The sequence below is a fragment of the Thunnus maccoyii genome, chromosome 17, assembly GCF_910596095.1.
Source record: "Thunnus maccoyii chromosome 17, fThuMac1.1, whole genome shotgun sequence".
NCBI lineage: Eukaryota > Metazoa > Chordata > Actinopteri > Scombriformes > Scombridae > Thunnus > Thunnus maccoyii.
In genome coordinates, this window is record NC_056549.1 from 10,943,621 (window position 1) to 10,956,537 (window position 12,917).

General features: G+C 37.4%; 1 protein-coding gene across 5 annotated transcripts in view; it reads right to left on the bottom strand.

Moving 5' to 3' along the window:
- LOC121882639 (kelch-like protein 29) overlaps positions 1-12,917 on the bottom strand; it is a 218,704-nt gene that overhangs the window by 73,780 nt on the left and 132,007 nt on the right. The gene's annotated exons all lie outside the window — the stretch shown is intronic.

Genomic DNA, 12,917 nt, shown 5'->3' on the forward strand with positions numbered 1-12,917 from the left:
GTGTTCATTATATGATAGAGAGGAAATGACATGTACATATTTGATTGAACATTTCAGCAAAGGCAAAATGAAGTGTGTATATAAAACAAATAGCAGAGAAAGATGCATGTAAAAAAAATAAAATAAAATAATTAGCTCACATGTTCTATAATGTACTGTACTGAGGAATATGCAAAACCTAAAGCATGTTACTACATAACAAGAATATTCACAGTTCATGCACATGAGATCAAAAACACTTGTTTAACTGTATTTGACTTCTGTAAAAGTACACCGGAGCACTAGAACTTCAATGAAGGGAGCTGAATGAGATTCTCAAGTGTCCAAAAGAGACACTATCAATGCATTATTCATACTGAAATAAAATTATTTGGCTTCTCACTAGTGTCCTACTCGGTGTAGAGTTGACCTTCAAATATTGCTCAATGAGAAAACAACTGCCCCATATCTTTCTCTCTCTCTCTCACATTAAAATACTCTTCGCTCGCCCCTTGTCTTCCTCTCTGGTAAGACCAAAAAAAAAAAAAATAGACTAGAAAAACAGGGACAGAGCACAATCTGAGAAAACATGCTTGGAGCAAACCAATGTGCTGTTGAAGGCCACGGTACACAGTGAGTTGTATAATTTGGTGTAGAATCACCATGTTAGGCCTGGCCTTACTGTAGCGTTGGGTCGGAGGCGCTTGTTTCTCTGCGTCTTAATGAGGCACCATGAGGGGATGCTGAGAGAGAAAATCAGCGGGAGACTAGCAACTTATTCTACAGCCTTAGGAGGGATAACCAAACGCTGAAGGTTTGTTAATCTCCTATCAAGAACGCCACTAAAACAGAACACTAAGAGATTCAAATGGTAAGCTACAGGCACGGTAATGTGGGACATTATAATTATAGAGGAAGCCAACTTCTGTGGTGTCATCTTAGAATTAACAGAGCATTTCATAGCAACTGCAGCCTGTGAGGCATAGTAAACACTCATTTGCCGCAAAGCACAGTCTGCATTGGGTATGGGCACATATTCCATGCTGGGAGAAGATAAACAGTGGCCGCAGCATGGGGTATGTGATGATTCACACGAGAAAGGTGGCAAACTCCCACCAGGGTTACTTTTCAGTCCTTGAAGTTTATCCTGAACAACTAATCTAGATGCTACCTTCTTGATTCATTTATTTGTTGCCTATAATGTGTAACAAGCAAGGTGCGGATGTGTGTGTGTGTGTGTGTGTGGATGAATATGTGCTTCACACAGCTATCTAGCTGCTTAATGTGGGAAACTGATCAGAATCACGATTGTATTGGCGACACCCGAGCTGAAATAAAGGAGTTTTTCGTTATCATCCTGAAAGAGGTCTATGTTCACACCAGACTCGAAGCAGGGATTTAATTAACCTGGGATGACACTCGCCCCTCTATTGGGCTGGAATATCCACTCATTTAGCTCCTTCCATTCTCCTGACTGACACTAGGAGCTCAGCTCTGAATTAATTTGGTAGCTGGAATTATACAGTATAAAGACACATGACAAATAAGGTGCAATTCAGAAGCGCACTTTGGTAAAAAGCCTTTTCTCTGAGCGCCGCATCCTTCAGAGTTATCGCATCAAGGAATTAATGGCCAGAAGGAAAATGACCTGGTTATTAAACATGCTGAATAGAAAATGGGTGGGGGAAAAAAAAAAAAATAGATACAGTTTTTGACAATATGTCTGCTGTACTTTGACTAGACGCACAGCTGCGTTGCTTGAGCGAGCCATACACGTGCACACGCACAACACAAAGGCTGGCATTTGCCTTGTCTTTCATCCATCTCTCTCCACTCTCCACATTCCACTCCATTGCTGCTTGTCAGTTCGGCCGGCTATCTGATTACTGTGTGGGCATTGACTGTGAATAGTGAATACACAGTAGTTTTGAGTTTGCATTAGTGAATCTCCAGCGACCGATATGGCTCTCACCTCCAATCAGCCACACCGCATACCATCCATTTACCCCGAGAATAGAGAAAGTGAGAGGGGGAGACAGAGAACTCCACTTGTCAGCAAACAATGGCCGCCTCCCTCAGAGCTGTGTAGACACACCTGAATGCCTGATGGAAAAGCTAATTATGGCTTCTTGGGGGTGGATCGGTGTGTGCCCTAGAACAACTCATCACCACTGGGGACCATGAAACTGCACATGGCGTCCCCATTCTCAGGTCTGGCGTGGAGTGTGGTGAGAGGCACAGCCATGTTCAATGGGACCGCAACCGCCTTTGAAACACCAAACGTCTCAATACTCTTAAAGGAAAATCTCTTGAGGACTGTCAAGTTCTGCAATGGAGAATTGCACTTGATGGATAAAATAGTGGTAAGGTTTGTTTTGTTTGAAGTAGACAGAAATTCTCAATGGGACAGTGAACGGTACAGTGTATCACGGACTGCGAGCAGTGATGAAACATACTAGCGTAGTTTCCTGCTTTCCTGTTCACAATAATAACACCACCCTACGCTGGCTCTTCATGATTGGTTGGCAGTCGGCACAGGGGGTTTGAAGAGTGTGCCAACTCTGCTGCTCAGCCTAGTAACGCTGTACTACTGTCAAACATCTTTCAGCGCTCTGGCCAATGAGGTCCCTAGGTGCAATTTGCAGTAACCTATCAGTGTGCATTGTGCTTCCCTACTATAGGGTGTAGTAAATTACATACTGAGCTGTGATAGGCTGTTGTAAAAGGGTGCCAGAGCATGCTATTGGTTACTAATCTTGGAGCCATTTTAGGGTTCAACATTTAATTTACATTTTCCTCTGTAGTTCCACCATTTTGTGTTTATACAAAAATCTAAACATACATCATATTTCTTCTGTATTTTTTTGAGGAATTTGCCAACTCATCTAAGTTTCTTTAAAAAAAAAAAAAAAGATTACAAAGAGCAAAGAAATTATATAGAAATGGTTATTGAGTGACGTTATCGACAGGTTTGTGAAGAAAAAACTGTCGTGGAGTTTTAATTTTCCTTTTCTCACAAAATGTCTGTTAAAAATTGATTCTCACAATATACAATTAATAATAATAATAATGAATATAAATATAATACACACATAAAATTCAACTTACAATGATAAATATGTGCATTTCTGGCAACACAGGATTGGATTTTCTGATACCAAACTTAAAGTTATAAATGTATAGCTTTGCATCATTATAGTTAATAATATATGATTGCTTTAAAATATTACGTTATTTGTTGTATGTTATTTTTTTGGCATTATTCAATATTTAATAATTTAAATAAATATTTGTATCATTTTTTTCAGAGCAAGTAGAAGAAGGTTGTACGGTGGAAACAGTGATTGATGTAGCAAACAGTGACTTTCTGCCAGTTTTGTATGGCATTTAAAAATTATTTCTTATTGTTCCTGTTGCCATTCTTATCTTTACTGACACATAATGCCTCTACTGGACAAAGTAAAAATAAAATCAGCCACATATCTATCCAACTGGATGACATTCTGTATTGTGCTGCAGTGATACCTTTCACTGATGTGTTCACTCTGACCTTTGTGCTCTCTTTTAAACTTTCAACAATCAATTCCCACCAACACTCCCAGCTTAATTACCCAGAACAAACCATGCTAGCTGATCAATAATTCAATGTACAACTCTGCCATGTTTTTTTCTTCTGCTTGAAGAAGACAGTGTACCAGTAAATGTTTCACTGAAGCGGTGCATGATCGTTTTTCACACCACATATGAAAATGAAATGAAATTACTTTTTATCTTCAAAGTGACTTGAGGATAAAGCTTATAAAGCTGTTTTATTAATATTTTCCAGCACCGTCTTATTCTGTAAGAGCATGAAATCTCCTGAAAAATATTTTCTAATTAATAATTTAAATGATCAAACCGAATACCCTAATTTCATTTTATTACCTTTTTTCAGTATTACATACTGTGTTTGAATTTAATTAAAATGATTGTTATTTTAACTAATCACACTGAATGTTAAAAAAGAATTTAATAATGTATAACTTCAATTATATTATTATAAAGAAAATTGAATTTCATGGTAAGTAATGTCTCCACCATCAAAATGATAAAAAATATTTAATCATCATCAATTATTTTATAAAATTTTGAAAATTTACAGCAATGATCAAAACATGTATGTTAACCTTAACAAAAAATAAAACAATTGTCTCAAGAGATTAAAAACTGACATGTGTTTGCAGAAACCTTGTACAAATTTACCATTTACATGATGATCATTGTGGTTACTCTTAATTAAACTAATTAAATTGAATTTTGCAAGATAAATTAATGCAAATTTTAAGGACAAAAGGAGCTGCTTATTTTAAAAACAGCAGGGGAAGAGAGAGAGAGAGAGGGAGAGAGAGAGAGAGAGAGAGAGAGAGAGAGAGAGAGCACTGTGTCAAGACTGAAGTAGAGTCTGATCAAAATTGGCTTCTTCATCCAAAAGCCTTTTTATAAGTAGGGGCGTTTGAGAAATTCTATTTCAAAGAGGAACTTACAACAGAATAAGAAGAGCGGGCCAAGAGCATGGTTCATAATAAATGCACACAAAAGAACTCTTTCCAAGGAAATAAGCTCTCAGTGTTAGGCTCCCCAAAAATGTCTTTTCCTGCAGAGAGTAGAAAGCCTGAAACTACTCAGTAAAACACTGTATGTTAATATTATGTGGATTTGGGAGGGATATTGTCATGTGAAGTGTTGCTGTAATAATAACACTGAATAAAAAATGAATAAATCATCTGCTTTTAATTAACTTGTTTTTGTCACGAAATCCAAAACATGGTTCAGATCTGAGCAATGGTCACAGAGATATTAAATAAAATATAAAAATCTTAATTTCCCCATCTGACTTTGATAAGACAAACAATTCAAATGGTATTCTGGCTGCAGACATTAAATACACCCACATGCAGCATTCACAGGACGAGAGGTGGTCAAAAGTTCACTTCAAGCATAAATTCTTGGATAATGTAATCTCTCTATTCTGTAACCTCAGGTCTCAAGTACAACAACAGAAAAGACTCAATTTCAGCTCTGAAGCTCAGGATTTGTACTAAATTCTTAAAGAAAAGTATGACTGACAGATACATGTTTTTTAAAATGTTCTATCAGCTATTCAGCTACAGTAAAGCTTGCTTATTTAAGACCTTCAGACCAATGTTTAAAAGAGAAATAAAGGATTTTTTGAGTTCACATAACAAAGGTCTTTGTAACATTGTGAGCAACAGTCCAGTTATATAAAGACGTCTAAATAAAAACATATACTTTTTGTACACAAGTTTACTAATATTTGGTGAGAAAAGATATTTGAAAGAATGCTTTTGTGTTGTATACAATTGCATACAGGTGTAATTGTGAAAAAACTCAAACATAAATCCTCATTAACATTTTACATCTTTCAGTAGAATTAAGTTATTTTAAAATTTATTTAAGCTCCAAAGTTGACTTTCTAACCCAAAAGAAACAGAAGGTAGGCGGCTCTATGGGGAAATAATAGGAAATTTGAATTTTATAAAAATTTAATCTGCATGTCTTTATATTACATTTTAATATTTTACTTATGAGGCTTAATTTTTTCTTGCTAACAAAGCTAATTATATATATACATATATATATATATATATATACACACATATATATATATATATATACACACATATATATATATATATATATATATATATATATATATATATATATATACATACACACACACACACATATATATATATATATATATATATATATATATATATATATATATATATATATATATATATATATATATATATATATATACATACACACATATATATATATATATATATATATACACACACATATATATATATATATATATATATATATATATATATATATATTATTTTTTTTCCCTCTTGGAAATAAATCATTTTTTCCCTAAATGATCATTTACTGTATATTTTTTGTAACTTGCAGGAATTGTATCACTGACTAGTTCTCAGGTGTCTAAATTATAAACCTTTGTTAAAATTTATTAAATATTTAAGGTATAAAAAATAAGTAAAATATTTTTTTCAGAGTTTGCCTAACATTTGCTCCTATTTAGCCTTTTTTTTAAAAAAACAAACAAACATATACTACATACTATATACAGTATAAACGCACTGTATACTGTATACATCAATACTCCTCAATATGCACAATGGGAGTCTTACTTTAAACTGGCAACTGAGTAGAGTTCATCACATTTCACTGATATAGAGAGTGGATCTCCAAACAATATTTGAAATATTTTCTACATTTAAAAATGCTTTTCTTGAAAATCACCCTGAAAATGAATTATTTCATATTTGTTAGCACAAAAGGGAGAAAGGAGGCCACCACTTTTCAAAAGGAATGTTTCATAAGGCATTATTTCTCTTAACACCACCATCTTTAGCTCAGGTCAGTTCATTTCAAAAGCCATGTTGGCTAAATGTCAGGCTTTAACAGGTGCAAAATGTCATGAACACTATCAGGCCACTCATCTAGATTCCATCTTCTGAACAAACGATGCTTGACGTGGATAAAAGCCATCAGATCACATGTGTTATCCAATCTAGCCAGTGTCGCTTTCAAGGTGCAATTACTCTGAGCAGTCTTTAAAAACATACCTCTAACAATCACCGCCACATTCATTTCTGGAGACATCTCAACAGTTTGTGCCTACTCCCAGCAAATCAGCTCATGCAAGGCACCAGAAATCCTCGAGACCCCTTGAGTCTCTAGCTGTCCTGATTTCAGTCTGTAAGAGAGCAGTGGCACCGCAGAGCCTTAGAGAATAGTCCATGATGAGGACGCTTTATTTTTCCCTGCTTGAATCTGCTGAGCTGAGCTGTTTGAGCCTCAGCACTCCTGTCAACCAGCCTGGACTGAGCCAGGGGGGGGAGACACTATGACAGAGAAAATGAATAGGAGGAACAAAAAGAGTGAGGAACCTGTGCCCCTCGAAGACGCTGTCTGGGCCTTTGTGGCCTTCTCCAATAGGCATGCAAGAAAAGACATGACTGGCAAAAAGCAGTGTTCTGCCCTGCAAACTCAAACCTCTACATATACTCTCTGGTACAAGGGTTATACATCCACACACACACACACACACACACACACACACACACACACACACACACACACACACACACACACACACACACACACACACACACACACATGCGAGCAAACAGTTGGCACTAGAACAAAGTCGAGGCAAATACAAATACAGGCTCGGAGGAGAAACGACATAAACAAAGAGAGGCCTGGAAGCATCCATTGGCGCGTTGTAACAGAGCGACAGGATGTCATGCAATGTTGTCTTGTTCTTTGTGTTTATGTGTTAAAGATTCTGGTCCTGACTGGTGTGTGTGGGGGGAGGGGCTTCCTCATTAGCCAGGCAGGGGGGACAGTAGGTGAAAAGCGGTCATACTCCCTCAAACAGGCTTTAACAAGAGGATATTCCTGTGGCTAGCAAACAAGCGCACCGCCATATCACTTCCTTCAGCGTTTGGTTTAACTTTGAAGCAAAGAAAATGCTGCATTCTTTAAATGTATACTGAAGTGGCAAAAGTTGCCTACAATTGTCCTCTGAAGACAGAAGGCAGTAATATGTACTGTGTGTGCTTATACTGTACAGTGGGTTACGAGTCAGGCAGGTTATAGTTCACAGGAGGTTAAAATTTACATTCAGTACTCCAGTTTTGACATTTCAGCACAAAGAATCTCCTCCCCGGCTGATGCAGGAGTCTCAGCTATTTTAAACTGCAGTTCAGGAGGAAAAAAAGAAATCATTGCTCCTACAACTGACAAAATATAAGAGAGGGGGCGGAGGTTTTGTGAGATATGGTTGCCGAAGAAACTCTGCTGTGAGCCTCAATCTGTCCTTGCTACATATATCATAAGGTGTTTAAGATTTCTGAAAAATAAAATTAAAAACATTTTAGGCATTCCCTATCATGTTAACATTTCATCAAAAAATGATTTTTGAAAGCACAGGTGTTCAAATATTGACAGTATATGCACATTTATTGCTCAGATCAGTTAAAATGTACATCTCCTGATGCAAGTATAAAGCAGATTAATAAATCATTGTTTTTACAAGGACGCCTTTTTCAGCTGTTTCAGAATATGTGGATCACAGGTAATAATATATTCATGTGTATGTTCAGGATTTTTCTGATTTTATAATTATTATATATGATTTTATAAAACATTTTAAAAGTGCATTCATTTGGAGTTTTAGAAAAGTGCCTTTGATTTATTCGAGAACTGTAAGAAACTACAGAAAACTGGTCGACAAGATATCTGGGCTAAACTTTGAATCCCATTTGTCAATTTCTAAATGAATATTTCAGATGATAGATCTGTTTTATGGTGGGTATAGACAGATGATTCTCCGTTTCACACTAGTAAATGACAGAAATAAACAAGGAGAGTCGTACTCATCTATCTTTTCTCTTTGCAATCAATGTAGAGCGAGGCTAACCTACAACAGATGCACTGCAGGAATGACTCCACCACAAGAACTGGGATATGTTCCACTTAATTCAAAGGGGAAGTGTAGAGTTTATTCCAGCTGAAAGAATTTTAAACTAATATACATATATATATATATATAGAAACCATGGTTTGACTTAAAAGCAAGTCTTAATAAGAGTGTACAAAGGTAATACTGATTGTGCCAATACCTGTCACCTGCTCAAGTCACATGACTTGAAAGCCATATAGACTTCAGCCAGAAGCATATAAGAAATAGGTGTAATTAGACTGACTCTTCTATACTGGCAAGATCCGACCACACATCATCAAAGATGTGTATAGATTATATTCCTGGAGTCCCACTTATCTTGTGTGTGTGTGTGTGGTCCCTTTATAGCTTTCTGACACGTCATTACGAGTGCAGCACTCCTCCTGAGCTCTTTTTGAACCCGTTCTTGAACTCGCTGAAAATGTGAAAGTCAATATGGTGCCAACCTACTAATGTGACAGACCTGACTAACTATATCTTCATGCTTTTTTCCATCAAACATCACTGAAATAAAACACCCATTCAAGCATTCAGGGACCCCAAAATGGAAACACTGTTTTCATGTTTAACCCTATTACAAGTGGAAAATAGCTTAGTGCCAACTTAATGCTCGCCACCTGTTTCGCCAGTGAAGTTACTCGGTGTAAGTATATCACGGGATACCCAATAATTTCCATAATTTCACACATATAGGCTAAGCTGATGACAGCTCCACATAAAGAAGGTGCGAGGCAGCCTGCTCAGACTTATCATGATTTTATTCTCAGAGTGGGTGAATCTTGATGGGCTTGACATCCACACTCTTATGCTTTGCTATCACACACACACACACACAGAGCTCCCATCAAAAGTCTTTCTACAAGTTATTCAAGCGTACATGTAGGGATTCTCTCAAAATCCACTTCTGAATTGGAACCGGTGCTAAAATTTTAAGAACCTGTGATATTTTTATGGTCTGTTCTTTTTCTCTGTATTTTTTTTACGGTTTGGTATAACTTACGGTTGCACTGTCTCTGATCTCTGTCCTCTCCTCTGTTCTCTGTGTTCAGCTCCGCCATACACACAAACACTTTCAATTCTTTAGTAATGAAAAAGAACCAATAAGAGTATTGTTAAGGAACTGAACCGATAAGGAGAATCGATAAGAGTAGTAGTATCGATAAAATCCTAACAATACCCGTTCCCTCTTACATGTCAATATAAGTTGCCAGAGTCATACAGATTCTTCACATCCATCACACAGCTTCTCAGTAAACTCACACACATAAAAAAACAAAAACAAAACAGACAATTTCTGAGAAAGTTTCAAATTTAAGTTGAAAGAAACATGACTGTAACCATCAACTGATGACAATCTTTTCATGCTCTGTGTCATAAATGTCACATCTCAGTAACCTGGGCATCACAGAAAATCCCAAATTTCTCTGACATATTTTTACCCGCTCGCTCATATGATTCATGCATTTTGAACTAAACTTTCTGATGTTTCTGACAGTACCTTGAAGGCAGCTTAATGTTAATTTGTTCAAACTGGTCAGAACATGGTTAGAAATGTGTTCACAATTCGATGCATTTGTTATTCTCAGCTCAGCATAAACAGTAAAAAGTATAATACAATTTACCACAGAATAGAAGTTCACAAAACAAAGAGAGTGAGGGCAGAAAGATGGACTAATGAGATGTGATGAACACTCAATTAACTAATAATTATGAACTGATTAGTTAAATTAACTGCTTCGATGATAAGTTGCAGACTCAGTTGCTTTTCTGTTTTTCTGCCGCTGGAAGCAGACAGAGGTGTGCAGAGGGGATGTCGGCTCTGATTGGTCAATTGAGAGCCAATTGCAATTCTGGGAAACGACAGCCAATCACAAAACAGCCCATTCATACACCAGAATAGGACTCCATAATATGCCATAACCAAAATACACATTTATAGGGTTGCTGAAAAAGATCAAAGCACAGAATAAAGATTATAAATAGAATATATTTGAATGTATTTGATAAACAATCGCTCTCCACGTCAGAGCAGAAGTTCCTGCTTTACAGGAGGCAGCAGCCATATTATTCCATAGCAACAGCCCCATGATTGGAAAATTTCCATTTCCTCCATTACTCTGAGCGTTGCGCTAATTACTCATTGAAATAAAACAATGCGGCTCCACAAATGACCAGGAATTCTTCCAAAACTAACAATGGATGTTGATTACCACACTGACTGAATTAATGATTAATTGGTAAATCACAATTACTTATGAATGCCTTTAATATTGAGATATTCCAACCCCTTTTTTTGTAGCATTTCATTTTTCTAGTCAAGAATTCTGTATTATAAGTTGGTCTAAGAGGCTTTAAGAAAGGAAAATCCCAGAACTCTTTACTTCTAACAAGAACCACTTTTGGGAACTGAGATAAAATGGTTGAGGAATGCAGGCCTGCAAGCTTAAAAAAAAGCCCACTTTTTTTAAGATTATATTTTGGCACTTTTTTTTTTGCCTTTACTGGATAGTGGGCAGTGAAGAGGCAGACAGGAAACAAGGGGAGAGAGAATTGGGTATGACATGCAACAAAGGTCCCTGGCTGGAATCGAACTAGGGATGTTACGGTTATGTGGCATACGCAGTAACCATTCAGTTACAGGGTCGCTCCCCAAAAAAAAGCCCACTTTTTAACTGCTCAGGGCAGACTTAAGCCCAGGATTTGTAGATTTGCTTATTGTCATAGTGCCAAAGAGGCATGATGCCTATATGGATTTTACTTTTTAATTTTTTATGCCACAAGAAAATGTAAAAGTGGACTGTGCCCTATCACAGATTAGCAAACATTCTGCTTAAGCATTATAGAGGACGTCACTGTCAAACTCAGCTCGGGGTCGAGTAATTCATTCATCCACCGCACAATGAATGACATTGTCATTGTGCAAAGACACACACTCGAGCGCCATGAGACACACATGCAGCCATACATATGCAGGACTAAAACACACATGCAAATGTGCCCAAACACAAATACACAACACACACACTCGACTTTGGGCGAGACAATGTCATAAGAGAATAATCGCAACAACAATATCGCGCTTATGAGGAGTCGCTGGCTGGTGTAGATAGCATACTGTATTCTTGGAGGGGATTTGATTAGAACTGAGTGGGTGTGCAACACTTCTTCGTCTTCCCTTTTAATTAAATTGCTAAGTTACTATTTCATATAAATTACTGCAAGGGGCAGAGTTCTATCTAACCCACATTATAAATCCCGATGGAAAAACAAGGCTAATTGAGTGAAATGAATCATCTGGACACAACTCTTGTGTATCAGTGTGAATGCAACCTTTCACAGAGCATCTGCTCAAACTATGTTTCATTTGTACTTCACCTTGGGAGGGTTGACTGAGCACCCAAGACATTTTGGAGCATCAAGTTGTGCCTGTGAGTAATTAAGAGTGTTTGATGATTACTCACATGCACCGCCGAGAGCTGTACAATCTATAGCAGGTTACACATCTGTTCCAAGCACTCACGGAGAATGAGACTTGACCTGAAGCCACAACATCATGGCTACAACAAATACCAAAGTTGTCTTCAGGCCTTCAGTCAGGCATAGTCTGTCCACTCTGGCATTTCATCATCAAAAGACTAAGTTTTCACCTGACTGAAACTTGAGGTACTTTTATCACCCCAGGCAGTGGGAGAGAACACTCACAACAAAACATGCCTCTTTTAAAACTCCAAAAAAGTAGCTTTAATAATTATATTGAAGCATTCACTTGGCACTCTAGCTTACAATGGCTGAGCGAGGGCATTTCCGCAGGACATATAGTTAGCAGGGAGCTGAGCCAGTGATTAGAGAGACATTACTAACATGCCATGGTATTAGGAGGTGTACTGTGGGGCGACAGAGCATGTTACTGAAATAATCCAGGTGTTCTGAAACCAAACGGTTGCAACTTGGGTCCAAAAGTCCAACTTAGTTATTCAGTATTTCATTTTCTGCCACCACCACTACCTGTACTTTAAAATTTCAAACTAGAAATGTGAATATTTTCTTCTGTCATTACAGCACAGAGTAGCTCTCCAGGACTTTCCATTCCTGACACAAAAAAAAAAAAAACACAGCTCTCCAAGTGCAAGCTGACAAAGACTGCTCTGGGTGATCAAAGGTTTGCGAGCAGGACAAATGCTGCAATCCACTGCAAGTTGGAAGTCGATAGTTCCGAGTCGGTGTTCCCGACTTCCAATCTAAATGCGTCCCAGTGCATCTGCTCGGAAAAAAAAAACACGGACACCCGCAGCAAACTGATGTTTGGAAGGGCCATGTACATGCAGGGATTCATTCCAGCCCAACAATACAGCAGTTGATTTAACGGATTAGCAGA